The sequence below is a fragment of the Musca autumnalis genome, unplaced genomic scaffold (genome assembly GCF_047663935.1).
Source record: "Musca autumnalis isolate F117 unplaced genomic scaffold, ASM4766393v1 scaffold_2, whole genome shotgun sequence".
Classification (NCBI taxonomy): Eukaryota; Metazoa; Arthropoda; class Insecta; order Diptera; family Muscidae; genus Musca; species Musca autumnalis.
In genome coordinates, this window is record NW_027411755.1 from 192344967 (window position 1) to 192369965 (window position 24999).

The following is a 24999-nucleotide window of genomic DNA, read 5'->3' on the forward strand; positions in this document are numbered from 1 at the left end:
ACTCCTTCCGGTACCTCCCCCACAAAAGTCCGAAAATGTTCGGAAAGTTTGTGCGCACGATAACTCTTGAAGGAAGTAACCGATTTGGTCCATACTTGGCACGTCGTGAAATTTCTATCAGACTTAGATGAGGTTCCAATATGAACTCAATCGTTCCACTCCTTCGGGTACCTCTCACACAAAATTTCGGAAAAGTACAGTTTAGGACCTGTTCACGAATCGCTTTGATTTTTGTTGTAGTAACTTCTTTTCACTGTCCTTTATACGACAGTACAAGTTTCATCAGGGGCAAGTCCATACTTGCTGAGAAAATAGCCTGAAAGTTACGAAAAACTCCTATGACACCGTGTGTAGTGGTTGGAGCGCAAGATAACTCTTGAACGGATCTGCCGATTCGGTCCAAAATTTGGCCTTCGTAATATTTTGTCCAAACATAGTTTAAGTTCGAAGATAAGCCATATCAGTCTACTCCTTCAGGTACCTCACCCCCAAGAGTTCAAAAATGTTCGGAAAAATTCTGCGCATGATAACTCTTGATGGTAGAGATCGATTTGGTCCATGCTTTACCCACCCCAAATATATATCAGGTTCGAATATGGACTACATTTGTCCACTCCTTCGGGTACCTCCCACACAAAATTTTGGATAAGTTCACTTTAAGAACTGCTCTGGAATCAATTTGATTTTTGTTGAAGCAACTTTCATTCACTGCCTCAGTTACGACGGTAAAAGTTTTTTCACGGGCAAGTCCATACTTCTTGAGAAAACAACCCTAAAAGTGTAAAACACTCTATGGCAGCATGTGGCTGGAGAGCACGACAACTCCCGAACCAAATACTGAGTTGATCCACACTTTGCATATCGTAATATTTATTCGAATATTAGATGAAATTCGAAGGTGGTGCTTGTAGGTCCGCTCCTTCCGGTACCTCCCCCAATAATATTAGCTAAAATAGTACACGCGATATTTGTCGGTTCATACTCTTAAAATTTTCAAAACCCCTTAAATATATACGTTTTTGGAAAAAATGTTTCAATTCACACAGGCTGAGGGTATATCTCTGTCGGCAAAGCCGACTGATCCTTTTTTACTTGTTCTTACGAAATAAGAACTGAAAGTGAATAAGTACGACGATGCCTTTGTAAAGATAAATGAACATTTATCTATTGTTGTGTTTATTTTGATGAGTGTATATTTGAGTAGGAAATATTAATTACTTCTCTCAAGAGTGAGTGGGTGCTTAGAAGGTCATTGACATGAATTTCTAAGCAATACAAAAGAAGCAAATAACTTTTGGTTTACTTAGTATTAAATAAATAATAGAGATATTTAATTAAGTTTACTTAATTTTTGTGAAAGCAAAGTGTTTCTATGATGTTTTAAAGAACCTGCCAGTGACAAGGAGAGTGTAAAACAAATTACCTATGAAGTTATCTTAACAAAACTAAAGATATTCAAAACCGAATTGTCATTGAATCTTCATGGTATTTTAAATTAACTTAATAGTATAACATTAACATAAAACCGGTAAGGAAACAATCAAAGTCGGGCGAAGCCGTCTATATGATAACCAACACAAAATTCAATATGTATACAACATGGAATAATTAAATAGTTTATCTTCAGTAATGAAAGTACATAGCTCCACCTTCACGTCATGATTTATTATTCGGAGGAGAAAAACAATAGATTTATGGGACGCCTTTCATGTTTCCAATACATATAACGGCTTATGACCTAGTTAAATGTAAAAGAAGATACACATACACATGAAATCGGAACTATTCATATCTTCATAAATTATTTATATCATAATAAATATCTTAAAAATTTTATTAAGTCAGTATTGCCATAGACCGCTCGTTATCTGTCCGAATTTCGTAATCATAAAATGTATATATGAGAGCCATATTTAACTTCGAATAGATATAAATTAAATTTTGTTACCTTATCTTTAGTCACAATACTGTTACACATTCCAATTTTAATCAATATTGGAGATACCTACATTGCGTGATCGTTGCATCAAGTATACTAAACCCAAATCTGAACCGATTTCAATATAAAGCAAAAGCAAAGTAAACCTAGATAAATCTAAAATAATGGTATTTCGAAATGGTGGTCGAATAGATATTCGAAAGAAAGATGGCAATTTCAAAATCATGAAATTGAAATAGTCAATGATTATTGCTATCAGGCGTAAACTTAACACACAAAATGTCTTTTACGAAGCACGTGGAAATGAGAAATCTGAAATCAAAGGCATGTATCAATGCTACTTGGTAAACTTTTTTTAAAAATCCTCGAATATCCTTGGTGTCAAAATAGAAAATTTTTCAAAGCGTGTGTAAAACAACACAATCTTATGCATCACAAGTTTGGGGTTTCGGGAGGTTTGAAGAGGTAAACAAATTGCAGAGATACTTTCTAAAAAGAATATTAAAACTGACGGACGCACTCCCGAATTATATGTTATCACTAGAAACGGATATCCCAGATAATCACTTCTACACAGTCAAGTTACACTTGGACTATACTTGTAAGTCCATATATAAATATGATGCAAAGCGCTTACCCCACGCTCTAACAATAAAAACATGGGAGAAAGGAATATTGTGGGGCAAAAGCCATTAGAACATTAACAGAAAGTGTAAACATACCTGTAACAAATGTGAGCGTAACATCAAGCGATGGGGGGCATAAAATTAACACCATGTTAAATCTGCTGAAAAGTCAAAACTATATGCAAACAAGTAAGAGAGGGCTATAGTCGGACGGGCCGACCATGTGATACCCTACACCACTACATACATATATGTATTAACTCATCGCGTATTAAAATCGTTTTAAAATTTGATTTTGCCTGTCTGGGGAATCGTTTTGAAAGAAGGTCGCAAAGCGAACCATGCTACAATGTATGTATAACAAGTGAGCCAAGGCTATAGTCGGGTCGGGGCCGACTATGTGATACCCTACACCACTACCCCTGTTCGAAAGTTTTTGACTAATAAAATTCAAAATATTAAAATTGGGATAGCTTAGCGCCTTTGCTCTGAATGTCTACATTAACACAGGTCAATTTTTTTGAAACGTATTTAAGTGCATCGACAGTACAACTAATATAAAAAATGGAAAAGTGGGATATATGCCAACCATCAATAGGTTTCTTTCTGTGTTAGACCCCCATCAACCCTAAAAATTTCGTGGGGATCCGATCAAAATTTCGTAGTGTGATTGCACAAAAATGGAAAGAGGGATGCATTACCGACTATTGCGATATCTCTGTTGTTTGACCACCTATGACAACCTACTTCACATCGTTGTAAAGGTGATATTTTCTACTTTCCTCGCCAGGTTTTGCTTTCGATATACCTCCTACAGAAGGGAGATATTAAATTTGAAATAAAACGTTGGCCTTTTTTCCAAATATTTTTGTTTGTCACATTCCGACCCCTGAATAATATCCGACCATTATCAAAAATCAAAAGGTTTTTTCCTCTGTGGGACCCCCAATAACACCCAAAATTTCGTGACGATCCAATTAAAATTGCGACCTGTAGCGTGATTTCCAAAAAAGTGGAAAAATGGGAAGTATTACCGACTATTGCGATATCTCCGTTATTTGGATACCTACGCCAACCTGCTTTACATCATTGTAATGATGGGATTTTTTACTTTCTTTGCCAGACTTTGCTTTTGGAAGGTCAGGAACCAAAGCTGTGATATTCGTCATTATTATTAAAATCGCAAAAATTAAAAGTTGTGTTCTATTAGCGGCTTTTGCTATATCTTCATTGTTTGACCACCTACGACAACCTACGTAACATCGTTGCAAAGATGATATTTTCTTCTGTCATCAGCAGGTTTTGCTTTTGATATACCCCTTTTAGAAGCAGAGATATTCGCTTTTAAATAAAACGTTGACTTTTTCTCCAAATAAGTTTTTTGCTCATTCCGACCTCTGAATATTATCCGACCATCACCAAAATCAATAGGCTTCTTTCTCTGTAGGATCCCCATTAGCCCCCAAAATTTCGTGACGATCCGATTAAAATTGCGACCTGTAGCGTAATTACAAAAAAAATTAAAAAATGGGATGTATCGCCGACTATTGTGATATCTCCGTTATGTGGCCACCTACGCCAACCTACTTTGCATCACTGTAAAGATGGGATTTTCTACTTTCATAGTCAGACTTTGTTTTTGAAAGATCCCCAACCGAAGCTGTGATATTCGTCATTATTATTAAAATCGCAAAAATAAAATGTTGGGTTCTATTAGCGGCTATTGCGATATATTCGTTGTTTGATCACCTACGAGAACCTACTTTACATCATTAGAAAGGCGATATTTTCTACTTTCATGACCAGGTTCTGCTTTTGGAATACCCCATATTGAAGCTGAGATATTCGCTTTGGAAAAAAACGTTGTCTTTTTCTCCAAATAAGTTTTTTGCCCATTACGACCCCCAAATATTATCCGACCATCACCAAAATCAATAGGCTTCTTCATCTGTGTGACCCCCATTAACCCTCAAAATTTCGTGACGGTCCGATCGAAATTGAGACCTGTAGCGTGATTTCCAAAAAAGTGGAAAAATGGGATGTATTACCTACTATTGCGATATCTCCGTTATTTGGTCACCTACGCCGACCTAGTTTACATCATTGTAAAGATGGGATCTTCTACTTTCACAGCCAGGCTTTGCTTTTGGAAAGTCCCCAACCAAAGCTGTGATATTCGTCATTATAATTAAAACTGCAAAAATTATAATTTGGGTTTTATTTGCGACTATTGTGATATCTTCGTTGTTTGATCACCTACGAGAACCTACTTTACACCATTAGAAAGGCGATATTTTCTACTTTTATTGTCAGGTTTTGCTTTTGGTATACCCCGTATAGAAGCTGAGATATTCGCTTTGGAAAAAAGCGTTGTCTTTTTATCCACATACGTTTTCTGCCCATTCCGACCCCTAAATATTATCCGACCATCACCAAAATCAATAGGCTTCTTCCCCTCCGGGACCCCCATCAACATCCAAAATTTCGTGACGATCCGATCAAAATTGCGACCTGTAGCGTGATTACAAGGTTTAGATGGACAGACGGACAGACGGACAGACGGACAGACGGACGGACTGACGGACGGACACACATAGCCAGATCGACTCAGCTCGTCGAGACATTCATTTTGGTATATATAAGTATGGGTCTACGACCATTATTTCGATGCGTTACAAACTTTTTGGCCAAAACCAACTTATAATACCCTCCCCACATAGTGGTGTAGGGTATAAAAATACAATTGGACAACACAAACGTTAGCGCACCACATAATATGCAACAATGCAAGAACTGGGAATGGGAAAATGTGGTTTTCTACACATAACCTATTATATATTAAGAAGTAGGCCCGTTATCTAGCAGATACTTTATTGCAATTTTCATCGGGGGAAGATCAGTAGTTCTATTTTCATATGTAGTCTACTTTGCCGCCATATGCCCTCCAGGAAAAAAATATAGACCAAAAATATTTTTTTTTTGTATTTTTCATACAAATGTATGGTCCATTTCACCCGCTAAATAATATCAGATCATCATCCAAAATTGTAGGCCTCTTCTTCGACCTAAACTCTAACCTCATGCAAAATTTCGTGACTATTGAGTTATTATTGCGACCTCTAGCGTGTTTATCATTACACTACAAACAAATAACAGGGTATATTAGGCTGTTACTCTGTCATCTTATCATGTACACCAACACAATTGACATCAATAGAAAGGTCAAGCGTTCCTCTTCCTCTTCAATCCAGAAATTGGAACAGAATACATGGAAAATTTATGGAACATAGATAAAATTTCTGTTATAATGTAGATAAAATTTCTGTGTGCAATGTGCACTCTGCAACACAAGAGATGTTGAAAATAAGCAACATTTTATCGCTAAATGCCCAATATTAAGAGAACTCGGAGTAAGGTATTTTGGAAATACATATCTACAAGAGGAAGAATTAACAAACATTCTAAATGGGTATATGGAAAGTAAATGGGAAAATTTGTACAAACATGTTAGGAGCGCACTAAACTATGGAAACCGCATAATTCAAGAACAGTTTTAAAAAGTAACAAATACAAGTATTTGAAATGTAATATATTAAAAAGAAAATTTGAAATGTCATATATAAAATGTATTTAATATTCACATTATTCAATCAGTTAAATGTTTTTAACAGAACAAAAAAATGTATAGACAGACAGCTTTTAAAAGTTAATGTCAAAATATTTCATTTTGTTTTCTTCAGTCTATATATTAAAATACCTACATATATATTCAATATTATATATATGAATTGTATTTATGAAAGAAACAAAATAAAATTTAATCTTAAATCTTGTAAAGCAAAAGCTACAAAGAAAAACCTACAACGGAATATCATTAAAATTGTAGTGTCATCGGTTTAAATTAGCTGTTTTTATACCCTCCACCATAGTATGGAGGGTATATTAAGTTTGTTTTTCCGTTTGTAACGCATTGAAATACTCATTTGCGACCCTATAAAGTATATATATTCTTGATCAGGGTAAAATTCTAAGTCGATCTGAGCACGTCCGTCCTTCCGTCCGTCCGTCCGTCTGTGGTAATCACTCTAGCATCCACAAAAATGGAGATAGGACGCTGAAATTTTGGGAAAATGCGTCTTTGTTTGCAGGCAGGTCAAGTTCGATGGTGGGCTATATCGGTCCACGTTTTGGTATAGCCCCCATATAACGGTACCCCCCGATTTACGGTATTTTGACGTTTTTAGCTACATTTTCAGACCGATTTGGCCATAATTTGACATTTAGGGTTCTTAAGTATCAATAAACATATATAACAAAACTTGTGGACATAGGTCCACGTTTTGGTATAGCCCCCATATAACGGCACCCCCCGATTTGCGGTATTTTGACGTTTTTAGCTACATTTTTAGACCGATTTAGCTATAATTTAACTTTTAGGGTTCTTAAGTATCAATAAACTTATGTAACAAAAGTTGTGGACATAGGTCCACCTTTTGGTATAGCCCTCATATAACGGTACCCCCCGATTTGCGGTATTTTGACGTTTTTAGCTACATTTTCGGACCGATGTAGCTATAATTTTACATTTAGGGTTCTTAAGTGTCAATAAACTTATATAACAAAAGTTGTGGACATAGATCCACGTTTTGGTATAGCCCCCATATAACGGTACCCCCCGATTTACGGTATTTTGACGTTTTTAGCTACATTTTCGAACCGATGTAGCTATAATTTGACATTTGGGGTTCTCAGAAGTCAATAAACTTATATAACAAAAGTTGTGGACATAGGTCCACGTTTTGGTATAGCCCCCATACAACGGTACCCCCCGATTTGCGGTATTTTGACGTTTGTAGCTACATTTTCAGACCGATGTAGCTATAATTTGACATTTAGGGTTCTTAAATGTCAATAAACTTATATAACAAAAGTTGTGGACATAGGTCCAAGTTTTGGTAGAGCCCCCATATAACGGTACCCCCGATTTACGACATTTTGACGTTTTTATCTACATTTTCAGACCGATTTAGCTATCAATTGACATTTAGGGTTCTTAAATGTCAATAAACTTATATAACTAGTGGACATAGGTCCATGTTTTGGAATAGCCCCCATATAACGTTACAGCCCGATTTCAGGTATTTTGAGAATTTTACCAACAAGTTTTAACCGAATTATCTGTAATTTGAACATTTGACATTTCAAATTCTTAGTGGTCACCACACCTTCCTCCAAAAAATTGTCAAGAAAGCCCCCATAAACGGTACCTCCCGATTTTCAGTAATTTGATGATTTTAGCTACAATATTAAACCGAACTAGCAGTAATTTGACATTTGAAGTTCTTAGTGGTCACAACACCTCTCCATCAAAAATTGTCAACATAGGTCCATTTTCGGAGATAGCTCCCATGTAACGGTACCTAACAATTTTCAGTAATTTGGCCATTTTAGCTACAATTGTTAACAGAACTAACTGTAATTTGACATTTGAAGATTGTAGTGGTCACCACGCATCTGCATCAACAATTTTCAACATAGCCCCAATATAACGATACTTCCCGATTTTCGGTACTTTGAGGATTTTACTTAAAATGTTTAACCGAACGTAGGTCCATGTTTTTGTATGGCCCCAAACAAACCTCCCGATTTTCCGTACCTTAGCTTTATTTTTGGACGAACTTTCTGTAATTTGAAATTTAAAAATCAACAAAAATTGTTCATTTTCTAGCTTCTAGCTAAATTTTTTAACCGAATTAGGAGTTATTTGACATTAAAGGCTCCCATCAAAAACTCTCAACATAGACCCATGTTTTATTATAACCCCTATATAACAGTACCTCCCAATTTCAAGCCCACCAAAAATTGTCAACAGTTAGATATAGGCACCATAAAAAAGGGCCTCCCAAATAAAGAATTTTATGTACATTATCTGACATTTTAACGTACCCACTTAAAGTGGGGACAGGAATGAATATTTTATGGTGGAGGGTATGAAAAGTTCGGCCCGGCCGAACTTAATGCTTTTTTACTTGTTACTTACTAATATTTATTCGGAAATTAATTTAGTATCAAGCGTCCTTACCCAGCAAAATTTTAAGGAAGGGGTTCCATGCGATGACGTGATTTCATGGAATCTTTTGCATTGGATCAAACGAAGTCGTGAATGATCCGATATTTTCATTAGCATTTGAACGAATGCCAGAGAAGTCGTAAAGATCCGATGTTTTCATCAACATTTGAACCCATGCAAGAAATTCGTGAAAGATCCGATCTTTTCATCAGCATCTGAACCCACTCCATCGATCCAATAGAGATGAATTTTGTGTTTTTATTATACACATTTTTCTAAATATGTACATTAGGCCGGGGCGATTTGAAAACCTTAATGGGCCTTCGCGTTTCTGATTAGAGAGTTTTCAATTACTGTCTTGGCTACAATGTTTGTCTTTGTGTTGGATCGAAAATCCCAATGGTTTGGCTGTTATATGCCAAAATATCCAAAAAAACGTCAATAAAAAACTTAAAGTCAAAATCGGGAGGCTCGATTTTTATCGTAGACATATGGTCCAGTAGACTTTTTTGCTCAGTTCAATCCCAGGAATCAGAAACGCGAAGGGCTCATTAAGGTTTTTTTTGCTTCCACACAAATCGCCCCACCCTAATGTACATATATTATTTACAATAGACTTGATGTTGTCGGAGACTCGAAATCACAACCAACGTTGTTAAAACTCTCGTCGTAATGATAATGTCATGATAATGTCATTGCAAAGGGTTGACATGCCAAAGCATTAATGAAAATGACATGTCAAAGCTTTGGTGTAAATGACATGCTTTGGATCCAAAAATGAATAGCATCTTTTGGGTGAAGATGCTAAAAAGATGACATGCCAGATCACTTTCACCCATGATTGAATGGCATCTTTGGCATCGAACATTTTGCTGGGTATGTTTGCTGTATAATAAGAAAGTTATAACACCGTATATTGGTAAACAAAATACTTCCTAGTGTAAACCCCTTGAGGCCATCGGCACATTGTGGCTAAAAACGTTGGGGAAACTTTAAAAATAATGCGAACAGGAACTTCAAAGAATTAGTTGGAGCTCTTAATTCCGATATACGCTCTAGATTAGTCTGCAGAAGAAGTTTTGAAAACAATTAGAAAAGTTATGCACTGGCCAAGAAACCTTTGTAATACCCAAGGAAGACAATTTATGAAACACTGGTAGAAAATTCAATGTTTTTACAGTTAAATTTGCCCAATATAATTCTTTTTATATAATTTTTAACAAATTTTATTAAACAAATATTTACATATTTTCATTAAAAATTTTGTTTTTTAATTTCTACTTAAAATAAACACTTTTTTTACCATCTATTTTCTTAATCTTCTTTGAAGAACACGTAGGTTTTCATAGTTCGATTTTTTCATTCACGAGCAAAGTACAGGTGCCTAATTACGACATTCGATTCGATTGAGTGAATCGAATGTCGTAATTAGGCACCTGTACTTTGATTACAAAAACACATTGACAGATGGACGAACATGCATAAATCGACTCAGAAAGTGATTCTATGTTGTGACGACGTGTTTCCTCACTTTGAAGCTGGGGTAGGTTCACAAGATTTTTTTTTATATTGGGCGTAAGGGAGATAAACTCACACTGATAATTATACCCTACACACTATGTGGAAAGGGTATTATAAGTTTCATGTAACACTGCGAAATATTCGTCGTAGACCCCACATGTGGTATTCATGTCTCGACGAGATAAAGCGATTTTGAGATATGTGTCTGTCCGTCCATTAAAAATTGTAATCACTTAATTATGGACCAATTGTCACAAAATTTTGTATGGAGGTCAGGTTCAGATCAGAATAGACCCCTATAGTTTTTGGTGATGAACCTAAAATATTATGGGGATGAAATGGATCAAAACCAAAATTTGTATACGATTTTGTAGCGGCCACTATAATAGTCCGATCTACGCGAAATTTTAAGTAAAGTTTGAATTTACAATAGGGAAGAAGCTTGCAATTTAAGATGATGATCGGATAATGTTTAGCGGCCTAAATGGACCGAAACTTTTGTGTGAAAATTGGTAAAATTTTTATATAACTCTTATATCTTTATTACTGGAAGATATACTCCCCCCTAAGTCATATTCGGAAGACGATTTTTAGGCTTTCAATTGGTGTCAATTATGCTGATGTACACTGAAAGAAAAAGCTACGTAATATGAATGAAATCCTACATTGTATCAATGAAATTTGTCATTGATTTTGAGCCAACGTAGAGCTTCATTGAATAAATGAAAAAAGTTTCATTGAGTTACATTGAAGTAAAATTAACGAAATTGTTCATTAATACAATGAAACTTCTTCATTTATGCAAAGAAACTTTTTCGTTAATGCAGTGAAACTTTTTCATTAATGCAATGAAACTCCTTCATTCATGCAATGAAACTTCTTCATTGATGCAATGAAACTTTTCCGTTAATGCAATGAAATTTTTTCATTAATACAATGAAACTCCTTCATTGGTGCAATGAAACTTTTTCATTAATGCAATGAAACACTTTCATTGTTGTAATGACACTTCTTCATTTATGCAATGAAGCCTTACGTTGGTTCAAAATCAATGACAAATTTCATTGATACAACGTAGGATTTCATTAATGTTATGAAGTCATTTCATACTCACGTAATGAACAAAAATGAAGTCAATGCTAAATATGTTTATTTCATTTTATTGCAATTAGTTTTGACCATTAATACAACAAGTCATATTTAATACCTCAGGTATTAAGCAGATTAATGATAGTAAGGGGCGTTGTCATCTGTAAGTAAAATTGAAACAACAAACAAATTGCTAACAAATTGACTTTTTTTTCTAAACAATAACTTACCTCCAACTTTTGCCGCTATGTCATCCCCTGTGTATGTCCACGGTGTTAGGATACAGCATGTTCTTCTTAAGGGAGTAGTGCTTCATTGGCCATGGACAGTCTCCGTAATTCCACTACAACTACAAAAAATAATATAAGCAATATTTGAATTTTTATTTCACATTAATAAACACTTCATACTTACTTTCAGCGAAGTTAATTATCCTTTTGAGCGTGGTCATCTGTAAGCAAAATTGAAAACCATAAAACATGTTTTAGTAATTTATCTGGTTTTCTTTCTAAACATTAACTTTCGCCGTTGGGCAGAAAACTATACGAAAATACAACATTTTCTTTTTCCAAGTAAGAGATGCTTCGTTGGCCAATGGTAACAGCTTCTCCGCCATTCCACTCATCTTTAGATTTTCTATTGAATGGTTCCATTACAAGAAAAATATAAATGAAATTTCACTTAAAAGAACATCTGAACACCTAAAAAATAATATTTACATTTTCTTTTTATGTTAAACACATCACAGTTTTTAAAGTTGAAAACACCAGACGTAAAATTACTTTTTTTTTTCATCCACACTTCACTGTGGTTTAACGAAAACTAAAACAATGTTCTTGAACATTGTTTGATGTAGCTAAGAAAGCGGTGGTTGTTTTGCCGACACGTGTTTTTTCTGCTTGTTAAATACTCAAACACAAACACAAATGGAATTCAATGAACGACAATACAAACAATAACAAAGAACTGAGATGATCATTCTTTTTAATGTGGATGGATATTTATGTATACCAACGCCAATCGGCGATGAATTTTTGTGCAGTTGATGACGTTTTTGCTAGTTTTGGAAAATATTCATGCATACATATTTATGTATGTGATTCTATGATTCTATACATATGTATGTAGCCAATATATAAATGTGTTCTTTTTATGATTGTCAAAAATCTAATTTGTTTAATAAAGGCGAAATAATTTGAAGACAAATTTTATAACTTAACAGATTTACAAAGAATACTAAACGCAAAATGGAATTTCAATTATGTTTCGTTTATCTAATGAAACTGTTTCATTTATTTAATGAAATTGTTTCATTTATATAATGAAACTGTTTCATTCATTTTTAAAGCAAACCAAACACATCGAATATGGTAACATGGGGCGGCTTCGCCACTGGGGCGCCTTCGCCAGCGCCGATTTTCTTGATAACTATAACTGCTAGAGAAATGCTGTTAAAGGGAAAATTGTGAGTTTAACGAAGATCTTTCATCTCCCAATAATTGTCAATTCTATCAAATATATGATTGCTGATGCACGCGGTTTCATGTTTTTGGGGTATTGCGAAAAATATTCATGGTAGGTATATTTTGTGATATCTTGTATACCTTTTGTGATATCAAAATTATATTTTATACCGTTAATAGACAACTACTGAAGAATATAAATCCAAATAATTTGCATGATAAAAGTAATTACAAATGTCAATATATTCATATTATGAACTATGTAGGGGGTGGGGCGGCTACGCCATGATAGGGGTGTTGTGGGTTAATGTGAGTAATATGTCAGGTTTAACATAAATTGTTTATGCTATTGATATACCACGCTATAATGTGAAGTTAAAATCAAATATTGTGTTAAACCTATCTAATTTGGCAAAAATTTCATTTTTATGCCTAAATTCAAGGTACCTACTTCAATTAACGGCTAAAATATGTTTCTTTTTGTAAATTTTAGAATAATTTTTGATTATTAAATAGAAAACATGTTCCTTTCATGCATAATGTTGATATTTGAGGAGGAAGTATGGTAAATTCCAGTTTTAGAGTCCGTTGATATATGTCCTATATCGATGGCGAAGCTACCCCATGGGTGGGGAGGCTTCGCCACCTTTTAGACATTTTGTAAATTCTCAAAAATATTATTTTAAAAGCAAAATTATAATTAGTTATATATCAATACTTATAGTCAAGATATGCTAATATTCTTACCAAAAATAATATTTGGAAAAACTTTATTGATGTCGATATGAGAACATTTTGAAAAAAACGTGGCGAAGGCGCCCCATGTTACCATATATACATTTTTCGGGATTTTTTTAAAAAAGATGTTGGCGTACTAGCGTTTTTAGCCCATTCTATTTAGGGGTAGTTTACACTATATGTAAATGTCATATGACATGAACTTTTCCATCGTTATATATTCGCTGATATGTGCAATATTGGAGATTTTCCTTACGTAATTTACTCTGTGCGTCCACACCAGCAATGATGTAATAAAACTACGTCTCCACATTGCCTCCGTGGGTAGATATGGAATGATTTTATTTTGTGTCATATGACATTTACATATAGTGTAAACTACCCCTTAGTTTGAATTCAAAACATAAATATTTTTCTTAAATTTATAGAAATTAAAAGTTTCATTGCATCAATGACGGATTTCATTGATGCAATGAAACTTTTAATTTCTATAAATTTATACAATGAAACCAAAAATCATTGAATTTTAAATAACGTAAAGTTTCATTGCATGAATGAAACATTTCATCATATTAATGGAACGTTTCATAGCATCAATGAAAAATAATTACTGAAACCCCTTCATTGATACAACGAAGCATTTTTCTTTCAGTGTACGTGGTCAGATAACAGAGTGTATGCAGGGATTCAGTTTTAATTGTGTATAGTGTAAGCATAACCACGCTAGTGGTCGCAGTTTTAACTCAAAACTGACAAAATTTTGCACAAGGTAAGAGTTTTAGTCAAGGAAGATGGCAATAATTTTTGATAATGATCAGATAGTATTTTGCGGGTGAAATTGACCGTAACTTTTGTGGGTAAATATTCTAATTTAATAAACACAAAGATGTAAAATTCTGCAGTCCAACAATAAAAAAATAAATGCCAACAACAATAATAGGCATCAGCACGGCCTTGTTGACTAATGCGTAATGCAAAAACAACTTTCTTGTTGTTTTTACTCCCGCTTATTGAAGCAACATTCCTATGTTCGTATTCTTTACGAAGCAAAGACGACATAAAAACAGTGGTGGATATAAAATTCTTTAGTTCGACTCAAATTGTAGGGTAAACAGCTTTAGGGCCATACAGCAAATTTCTCATTTTGTTTAATTTGCTAGATGGCTTTATTGACCTGTTTATCGATACAGAGCACAGTGGTCCCACTTGTATGGGAAGGAGCGACAAAAATATTTATACTCGTCGGATCGATCTGATTTTTTCAGTATATGCTAAAAATAAGTAAAAAATACTTTAGCCAAAAAATCATCAATATGGGTCTAGTTTTTCCTATAGCCCCCATGTAGCGGTACCACCCGATTTCAGGTATTTTGAAGCTTTTATCTACATTTTCAACCCTAATTGGCTGTACTTTGGTATTTGGGGTTCCCAATGGTCAAAAACCTCCTGCGCAAAAAATTGTGGTCTTAGGTCCAGGTTTCGGTATAGGTCTCATATTACGGTACCTACCGATTTCAGGTATTTTGAAGATTTTATCAACATTTTCGGCCCGAATTGGTTGTAATTTGCAATTTGGAGTTCTCAATGATCAAAAACCTTCCGCGCCAAAAATTGTGGTCTTGGGTCCAGGTTTCGGTATGGCCCTCATATTACAGTACCTCCCTATTTCAATTATTTTGAGGTTTTTATCTACATTTTCGGTTCGAATTGGTTGTAATTTTCTATTTGGAGTTCTTAGTGGTCAAAAAACGTCTCCGACTGGTATCGTGGACAGGAAAGGAAACAAATTATTCCATTTGAGGTCAGAATATTTCATGGTAGGGATATACTAAAGTTCGGTGCGACCGAACTTTACATTTTTACTTGTTTTTCATATTATATGAAGCATCATACATATATCAAAAATATACAAATGTAAAAAATACACTCATAAGTAGATGCCAAAACAAAAATATCTAAATCTTTAAAGAAAAACACCAAAACAATTAATTAAAACACAGAACAAAGAAGAAACTTAAAATACGGTAATACGGCATATTCACTGAAACGACCAGAGGCATCGTCAGTATTTTTGATGTCATGCACGAAAGCGCAAATATATGCAGCTGGAATCAATTTTGTTGTAAACTTGACACTATTTCGAACATTCTCCAAAAAAAATTGAGAGTGGCGAAGGATGGCGAAGTTAGTAAAACTCAACTTCAATTTTTAAGACTTGGAAAAAATTTCACAAAAAAAGTATTATAAAAAATTTAATTTCCAGCACGTTTTATTCGAGCAATATGTAAAAATTGTTATGTAAAAGTAATTAGAATACCTTGAATTAAAACTTCCATTTCAAACACAAAATATTTATCTTTTCAATTTTGAGTTATTTGCCTTGTAAAAAGTCACAACCTTACTGATGATTTTAAAGTTTTTGAAAGATCGTACGTAAATGTCATCTTCTTCTGCTTTGCTTTGTTAAATACCGTTATAAAGTACAAAAACAGTGCTGGAATATTAAAATATGATATGTTTAGAGACAATTTGCTGAAATGTCGCAGAGATTTGCTGATATCGATTTTTCGATTTTTGTCGCAGGTTGGGACCAGTGTGCAGAGTCGGCGAAAAAGGGAACTGATAAAGTTGTTTGGTGACAACTGAAACTATAGTATTCCCTACCCTTCGCCCGCAACTAATCAATTTCATATCCACTTTAAAATATTTTGTTGTTATTCAAACAATTGAATTACAACAAAATATGGACTTAAGCTGAAATAAACACAAAGATGTATTCTAATTTAATTTTTGGAACATATTTTAATTTCTGGGGGACATATTCCGGGAAATTACGAATACGAAACATGACAATCAATTCTTGACCTCTTCCTTGATGCAAATTATATCACAGTAGTGTTTAGATATGGGAACTACTGTCTTGCATGCTAAAAAATATCGCCCTCAGGATACACCATTTTTTAAGTCAGTTTTAAATTGAGGTAAATCACAACGATGTACAGGGTCTTGAAGTTTTTGTGTCCCCTTTGGACAAGGCATAAGGCTATTATAAAAGTCCTTTTATATTTTCTCTTAATACACATTTTATGTTGTAAGAAGCAATCCGCAATACAATGCAATACAAAATAAGGAAAATACAATCTAACGTTTCCAGTAATGACGATATATCTCTGGTATGTTATCATTGGGGTGGTTTTAAAAAATCGATGTCGTATTTTTTAGGTGGCATACACCTAAAATGATTAGTTTTGTTGAATCTTCAGATTTTCATTGCATTTTCAGATATTGGTCCACTAGTATATTTGACCAATTTTATGTAATTTGGTTCCTATGATATAGACTTATATTAAAATCCAGCCGATTTTAACAATTTTTTGTAGGATTATTTCTCAGTGATTGGACAATAATGACGTGACAATTCACCATTGTTCCCATACAAATTACTATGGAAACTTTGAGGCCCCATTGGTACGTGTTATGATATTCCAAATGTGCTCAAACTTTGGCAATCTAATAAAACTATTAATTTTATAGGAGTACCGCCTTAAAATTCCGACATCGATTTTTCCCTTTGAGTTAAAACCAGCTTATTTGCATGTACGTATGTCAACTTATGTATGCATGGCCGGACGGCTAATATATCGCAGTCATATAAAATAAATTCGGTGCAAAACTAGTACCCAGGGTTAATGGTGTAGGATATCACGTTGCCCCTCACTTGGCCCTGTTGTTCAGCTTACTAAGGTTCAGACCAACCAGAGTTGCGCACCTTTTCTTCTTCCCAATCACACTTAACTCAACAGTACTCAACAGACGACTGCCCAGAATGTGTGAAAAACAACTCCTATCATAGCAATGTCGCCGATCACTCCATTCAATCACTACTTCTCACATGCAATGTTTATATCCATTTGCACTGTAAGTTGTACCATGAACTGTTGCTGAATTACTATTTGTCAACGTTAGGGGTCCTGTAATGCATTTATGTGTTAACGGTTTGACCTTTAATATTTGAAATTAGTATTGTTGAAATGGTACAATGGTATGCACACCCGCCTTGCACACTGAAGGTCGTGAGTTCGATTCCCCGGCCAAGCAACATCAAATTTTCCACGGTGGCAAAATACCCCTCAGTATTGTTGGCGCATTTCGTGAGTATTTCATCCATGTAAAATTTCTCTACAAATGGTGTCTTAAGACACGCTGTTCGGACTAGGCGATAAACATTGGGTCCTATATCATTGAGCTAATATGAATAGGGATACACTCATTGATATGAGAGAAGTCTCCCTTGTACTGTATGGGATGATTTTGGGACAATTATATTATAAATTAATTGAATCATTAATGTAAAGCAATACTAAAACTATGACCTGAAGCGAATACCATGACCTAAAAGGAACTATGGGTCTATGACGCTTCCTTTTGCATGTTACATCCAAATGCACAAAGACATAATACCCCTTACTACAGTGTGATGTTGGTATAAAAACAAGTAAAAAACGTTTAGTTCGATCAGGTCAAACTTTCCATACCCTCCACCATAAAATTAACATCAAGTAGATTTCTTTCCAGTCCACAAATTAAAGTGGATATATTTTGTGACGAGGAAAACCCAAATGCCTAAATAAGGCCAGATAAAGTAAGTCAGTCAAAAATTTTAGCTAGAATCCTCAAAATACCAAAAATCGGTATGTAGGCTTATATGGGGGCTATACCAAAACAATAGACATGTCATGGCTAGATCGACTTATATCTATTTTATTGGGTCGCAAATGATGCGTTACAAACGGAAAAACCAACTAAATATACCTTCAATACTATGGAGAGTACGATATTTTATTCAATTTAGATATGCAATCTATATGTTAAACATGATTCTATGTACTGAAGAACATATTTGAACAAAAAAAAAAAAAAAAACACTGCATTGTTTTCAAATCACTGATCATCATTTAAATGACTTGTAAAATATTAGATAAGCTTAAGAAATTGCTTAGAAGCGGCGAAATGAAACAAATTTGTTTAGAAAAAAAACGTTGGTAAATGAGATGAAACTAATTGAGTATTTTTCAAGTGTGGCTCGATGTGAGTCAAATTGGCAACAAGAAAAGAAAAACACCACAAAATTTTGCAAAAATTTTTAAAGAATTCAAAGAATCCATAATTTGGATTTGTTTATTTGCTAATAGTTTCACTCAAATATAAGGGATTTTTTTCGTAGTGTTCTGATTTTGCTTTTGCCAATTCTCTTCTTTTTCTGTTTTATTCCTTGAAGAAACTGAGCGTGTAAGTAAAACAAATTTCCAAAACTTTTGTTAGTGTGAAAATTTGTTTCGTAACAATTGAGAAGATTTTAAATAAAAGTACCGTCGTCTAAGAGGGCACTTCAACATTAACAAGTTAATCTCGCCATTTTATCAAGGGTCCAAAAAGGCTTTAAAGTCATCACCGCACCACTAAAAGGCAACTGAAACCGTAAGAAAAGTGGCAAATTGTAATGGGGGGCAGTATAAGAATGAAAGTTGTTTTAAATATAGTTGAAGAGAATCATACATCTTTGTGTTTATTTTAGCTTTAGTCCATATTTTGTTGTATTCAAGTATTTGAATAACAACAAAATGTTTTACAGTGGATATGAAATTGATTAGTTGCGGGCGGAGGGTAGGGAATACTATAGTTTCAGTTGTCACCAAACAACTTCATCAGTTCCCTTTTCCGCCGACTCTGTATCGATAAACAGGTCAATAAGCCCATCCAGCAAATTTAACAAAATGAGAAATTTGCTATATGGCCCTAAAACTGATTACCCTACAATTTGAGTCGAACTAAAGAATTTTATATCCACCACTGTTTTTATGTCGTCTTTGCTTTGCAAAGAATACGAACATAGGAGTGTTGCTTCAATAAGCGGGGGTAAAACAACGAGAAAGTTGTTGTTTTTGCATTACGCATTGATCAACAAGGCCGTGCTGATGCCTATTATTTTTGTTGGCGTTTTTTAAGAGAATCAAAACAATTTTCAAATCAAAACAAATAAGAATATACTATAGTCGAAAGATGTCGAGTATGTGACACGATACACAATGACTTTTGGGCATTAACTTTCATCGGATAAAATTAATTATTTAAGTTAATCCTTCAAAAAGCTTGTTGATTTAGCTGAACTTCATAAAAATAGTGGGCTTATTTTAAGTTCCAAGCTCTAACCTTTTTCGAAATTGCGAACTTTACAGCGACGACAGAATTTCTTTTTTGATACATTTGACTAGCTAAATATTTTTCAATAATCACCAAAAACTCTAGGTGTGCACTACAGCTAAAACCTGGTCTCCATTCAAAATTATGAGACGATCCATATATAATTGTGCCTTGGAGTTTTTATATAATTTACAATGGAGGGACGGCTGGGCTGCACACATATAAAATATGGTGTACCACAAGGGAGGTCTAGAACGAATATTTCACGTTGTTACATGAACAAAGATTCATTACTTTTTCTTGTAGACTATGAACCACAAATCTCTTCGAAATCGCATTCAGTGTGGGAACATTTTTCAATGAATCTAACAAAAATACGGATTTTTATTATAACAAACAATAATTACGGAAATTTTATCTTTTTTCAAATAACGGGTGTTTTTTTAAGCTAGATAGAACTTTAAATTGTAAAAAGTAACACAAAAAATTAAATTTTGATGAAACTTTTTTTTTTATTTGTTTCAGAATACTCTGACAAATTTGGCAGTTGGCAAATGACCCGTTGTTTTATCGCAAAATTGTGTTCAGCGATGAGGCGCATTTTTGGTCTAAAGGGTTTGTTAATAAGCAAAATTGCCGCATATGGAGTGAGACCAATCCACAAGAGACCCTACAGACTCCATTACATCCAGAAAAATGCACCGTATGGTGCGGTGGCATCATCGGACCTTATTTCTTCAAAAATGAGGCCGGAGCTCGCGTTAAGGTCAATGGAGATCGTTACCGCACCATGATCAATGATTTTTTGTTTGAAAATATGGATGACATTGATCCGGAGGAGATGTGGTTTCAACAGGATGGCGCTACGTGCCATACGGCGAACGCAACCATCGACTTATTGAAATCAAAATTTGGCGATAAGTTGATTTCGAGAAGTGGACCTGTCAATTGGCCTCCAAGGTCGTGCGATTTGACACCTCTCGATTATTTCCTGTGGGGCTACGTGAAGTCACTGGTTTATGCTGATAAACCAGCAACAATTGATGCCTTGGAGGCCAGCATTGTTCGTGTTATTCGTGTCATACGGCCAGCAGTGCTCGAAAAAGTGGCCAAAAAGTGGACGTCCAGAATGCACTTCGTCAAGAACAGCCGCGGTGCCCATATGCCCGAAATCATTTTCAAATGTTAATGTCAAGTATTGATCTTTCGAATAAAAAAAATTTTGATTACAATTTAATTTTTTGTGTTATTTTTTACAATTTCAAGTTCTATCGGACTTAAAAAACACCCTTTAGTTTTATTTATGTTTTCACCAATAACTATAAAGTCATCTTCAAAGTAATCCCCCTTAGATATAATACAGTTATGTCATAGTTTTTTAATCTTTGAAACACTTTCTAAACTCGTTTTTGGTATAGCCAACAGTTCCTGTTTATACCCTACACCACTATGTGGTAAGGGGTATTACGTGTTAGTGCATTTGTATGTAACATACAAAAGGAAACGAGATAGACCCATAGTTCCTTCTAGGGATATACATAGAATCACTTTCTGAGTCGATTTATGCATGTCCGTCCGTCCGTCCGTCCGTCCGTTCGCAACATACAGGTCGCATTTGTTGACCGATTTCGCTGAAAATTGGGGAATACCATTTCTTTAGCCGTCGGAAGATCAAGTTCGAAGATGGGCTATATCGGTCCAAGTTTTGGTATAGCCCCCATATAACGGTACCTCCCGATTTAAGGTATTTTAAGGATCTTAGCCGCATTTGTTGCCCAAACCAGCTGAAATTTTACATTTGAGGTTCCCAATGGCCGCGAAATTGCTCCACTAAAAATTGTCAAGATAGGTTCACGGTTCGGTATAGTTCCCATATAACGATACCTCCCGATTTAAGGTATTTTATGGATCTTAGCCACATTTTTTGCCCAAACTAGCTGAAATTTTACATTTGAGGTTCTCAATGGCCCGAAATTGCTCCACTAAAAATTGTCAAGATAGGTCCACGGTTCGGTATAGTCCCCATATAACGATACCTCCCGATTTAAGGTATTTTAGGGATCTTAGCCACATTTTTTGCTTGAACTAGCTGAAATTTTACATATGTGGTTCCCAGTGGCCACGAAATTTCGCCACTTAAAATTGTTAAGATAGGTCCATGTTTTTTTGTAGCCCCCATATAACGGTACCTCCCGATTTTAGGTATTTTAACGATTTTCCCCAAATATGGCTCCAATTTGCCATTTGGAGTTTAATGAGTTCAACAAATTTACTTTAATGTTTGTTTTGGGTTATTAAAAAATTTCTCCACCAAGAATTATGGACATACATATGTCCACGTTTTGATATAGCCCCGAATTTTGGTATAGCTTCCATATTAAAGTACCGCTAGATTTTAGGCACTCTGCATTTTTACATATTTCGACTGGTGTAGGGTATTACATAGTCGACCCCGACCGACTTTGGTCTTTTCTACTGGTTTTCTTTTATCTCTTTAATTGTAGCACAACGCCTTCCTTTTATCGGAGTCTTCAGTTTTGGGAAGACGGGCCAAGTTCGATGAATACGGTGATTGAGGCATGATAATGGTTTGTTTTTGATCAACAACTCACGCACAAGCATTGATGTGTGACCTGATGTGTTATAGTGGTAAAAAAATCCATTATTGGGTTTTCCACAATTCTGTGCGTTTTCGACAATTGCTTCGAGCAAACGGAATCGATTTTCCTGGCCAAAAATCAAAATTTTGTTTTGTCAAAGATATTTAATTTCTATATGGGATTCGATAGTAAACATATTGAAACTAAGGAAACCAAAAAAATTAGGCCCAAATATTGGAAGGTATGGGCGTGGCGTGCCCCTAAAGACGAGCATTTTCCCCATTTTTGCGAAATACGTCATTTTTGCAAATTTCTGAAGAAAGACGAAGCTGTTTTTCTGAAACTATAACAGTTATTGTGTTCATTTTTTGTTTATAAGATATGCCTTTAAAAAACGTTTTAGTAAATTACCGTAGCGTTTACACAACATGATCTATTTTATTTTTCCTCGGGTACTAAATTTTATGAAATTCCAAATTTAGTGGACTTGAACTTTTATGGAACAACATGGAACAAAGTTCTGTTTTTACAGAAAGATGTCCAAAAGTTTCCTCTTCCAGCCCATATACACTTTTGTACCCGTCCCGTTCCGTCCGTTTAACACTTTTTTTCAATTTATTGAAATTACATGGGTAAAAATGTGTGTTTTTCTATACTGTTTCCATATGAATTACAGTTTTTTGACACAAATTACAACTTTTTTGAGTATATGAGTTTTTATACGAGTTATATAAGTTTTATTAAAACCCAAGGAGAATTTTTTTAATTTTTGAAAAAATTTAAATTTTTTTTTTTTACAAATTTTTGAAAAAAAATTTTTTCGAATTTTTTTTTATTTTTTTTTTTTGGTAATTATTTTGTTTATTTGTTGGTGTTTGACCATCTTTAATACATAGGAAGGTATAAAAACCACAAAAACACTCATATTTTGATGAAAAATAGTTAAAAAACTCAAAAGTTTAACTTTGACCTTGAATTTCTCTGCAACTACCAGACCGAACTTGACCGCTTATAATTCGTCTGAGAGCTGATTGTGTTATCTGTCTATCAAAAAATTATGAATATATCTCTATTAGTTCAAAAGTTACAGAATTTTGACCAGGAAAAAACGATTCTGTGCGGCGCATATTTTCTAGATAGTATTATGGACTGCACGACCTTGTCTCAAGAATTCATAAAGCAGTAGGCAATTGCAGTTGAAGAAAAGAAAGAGCAAAATCTTACATTTGACAGAACTTGACATTTGTTGGTCTTAGTCGGCCTTCTGGACATTTCCATTGGGATGATAGGGCTTTAGTTTCAATGCCACAGTCATATATCCTTAATTCGTCACCACCCAGCAAACCAAATGTCTGATGTCCGACACGTCTGAACAATTTCGGAAGCAAAGTCGTTCAGATTTCGTTCCGATTTCTAAACGATTTTTCGGAGAGGAAATAGCTCAGTTTTTGTACCGATTTCGGAACAAATGTCGGAAAGAAATTTCCTTTCCGAATTTCCCAAGGATTTTCTTCAGTTTTCGTTACGAAATCGGACCGAAATCGATCCGATGTCGCTCCGACATTTCGTTCGAAATTATGTCAACCACCTCATACAACTTTCGTTAAAATATCGTTACGATTTCGGATCAGATATCGGACGTATCGTCCGAATTTTGTTCCGATTTCGTTACGATTGGTTTGCTGGGCAGTTATGAAATTTTGTTATGGTGGTTGTTTAGCTTAAAGCGTTCGGCTTTATTTCAATCAGGTTGTTGATACAATGTCAATGTTCGAGTAGATGCGACGGAGGGGAGGAAAGAAAAAAACAATAGAACCACACAACAACAAAAAAAGGTTTTTGCATGAAAAGTGAATCTCTCTAAAAAACCATTGAGCAAATAATGGGGAGAGTAGGGGACTAGAAAATTTATTTTTGTATTTTAGAAAATCATTTATACTTTTGAAAAAATAGAAGTTTGTACATATATGAGGGGAAGTCAAAAAAATTTAACATTGATAAAACCAAGGTTTACACTATTATAATACGCGAACTATTCAAGTGTACCACAAAATATGACCATGGATGGACCAAATTAAATGTTTTTGGTCGAAGCTCAAAAATGTGGCTAAAAAGTTAATTTGCGCGGAACCTATGACCGCGTAAATGTATAAAAATATCATTTGAATCCTCGCAATGTTTAGATTACCTACATATTTTTAAAATATTTTTCCGATGCATAAACAGCTTAAATTTTATTACAACAAGTTGCAAGCAAGCAGTTTTTTTAATTCTTTCTTAATTTCCGCGAAAATGTACAACTTTTTCACCTAAGCTATGGGACTTCAGTAAACATATAATATGTAGAAAGCCACAAATTAACACTGTTTCTCAATATAATGAATACCGTTTTTATAAGATTTTTTCTTATAATCAGAATTGAAACCGCAATAACTTTTGCGCGCAATAACCAAAATTAGTATCTCGAACAGATTTGAGAATGGGAATAATTTCTCAATCCATGTACAAAAGATCTTACATGTAGCTTCAAAACAAATTTTAAGTTTTTTTTCAAATGGAATATTAGAAAATTTTGACTTTTCTTCATATACAAAAATTTGTCCATACACTTTAAAAGAGGTGCGTTTCAATTATGGACAAACAAATTATGAACGGAATTAGTAAAAAAATCATAATTTAGTTTTTTCTGTGTATTTTTGTATAGAGCCCATATAACGGCACTTCCCTATTTTACGTATTTTAAAGATATTAA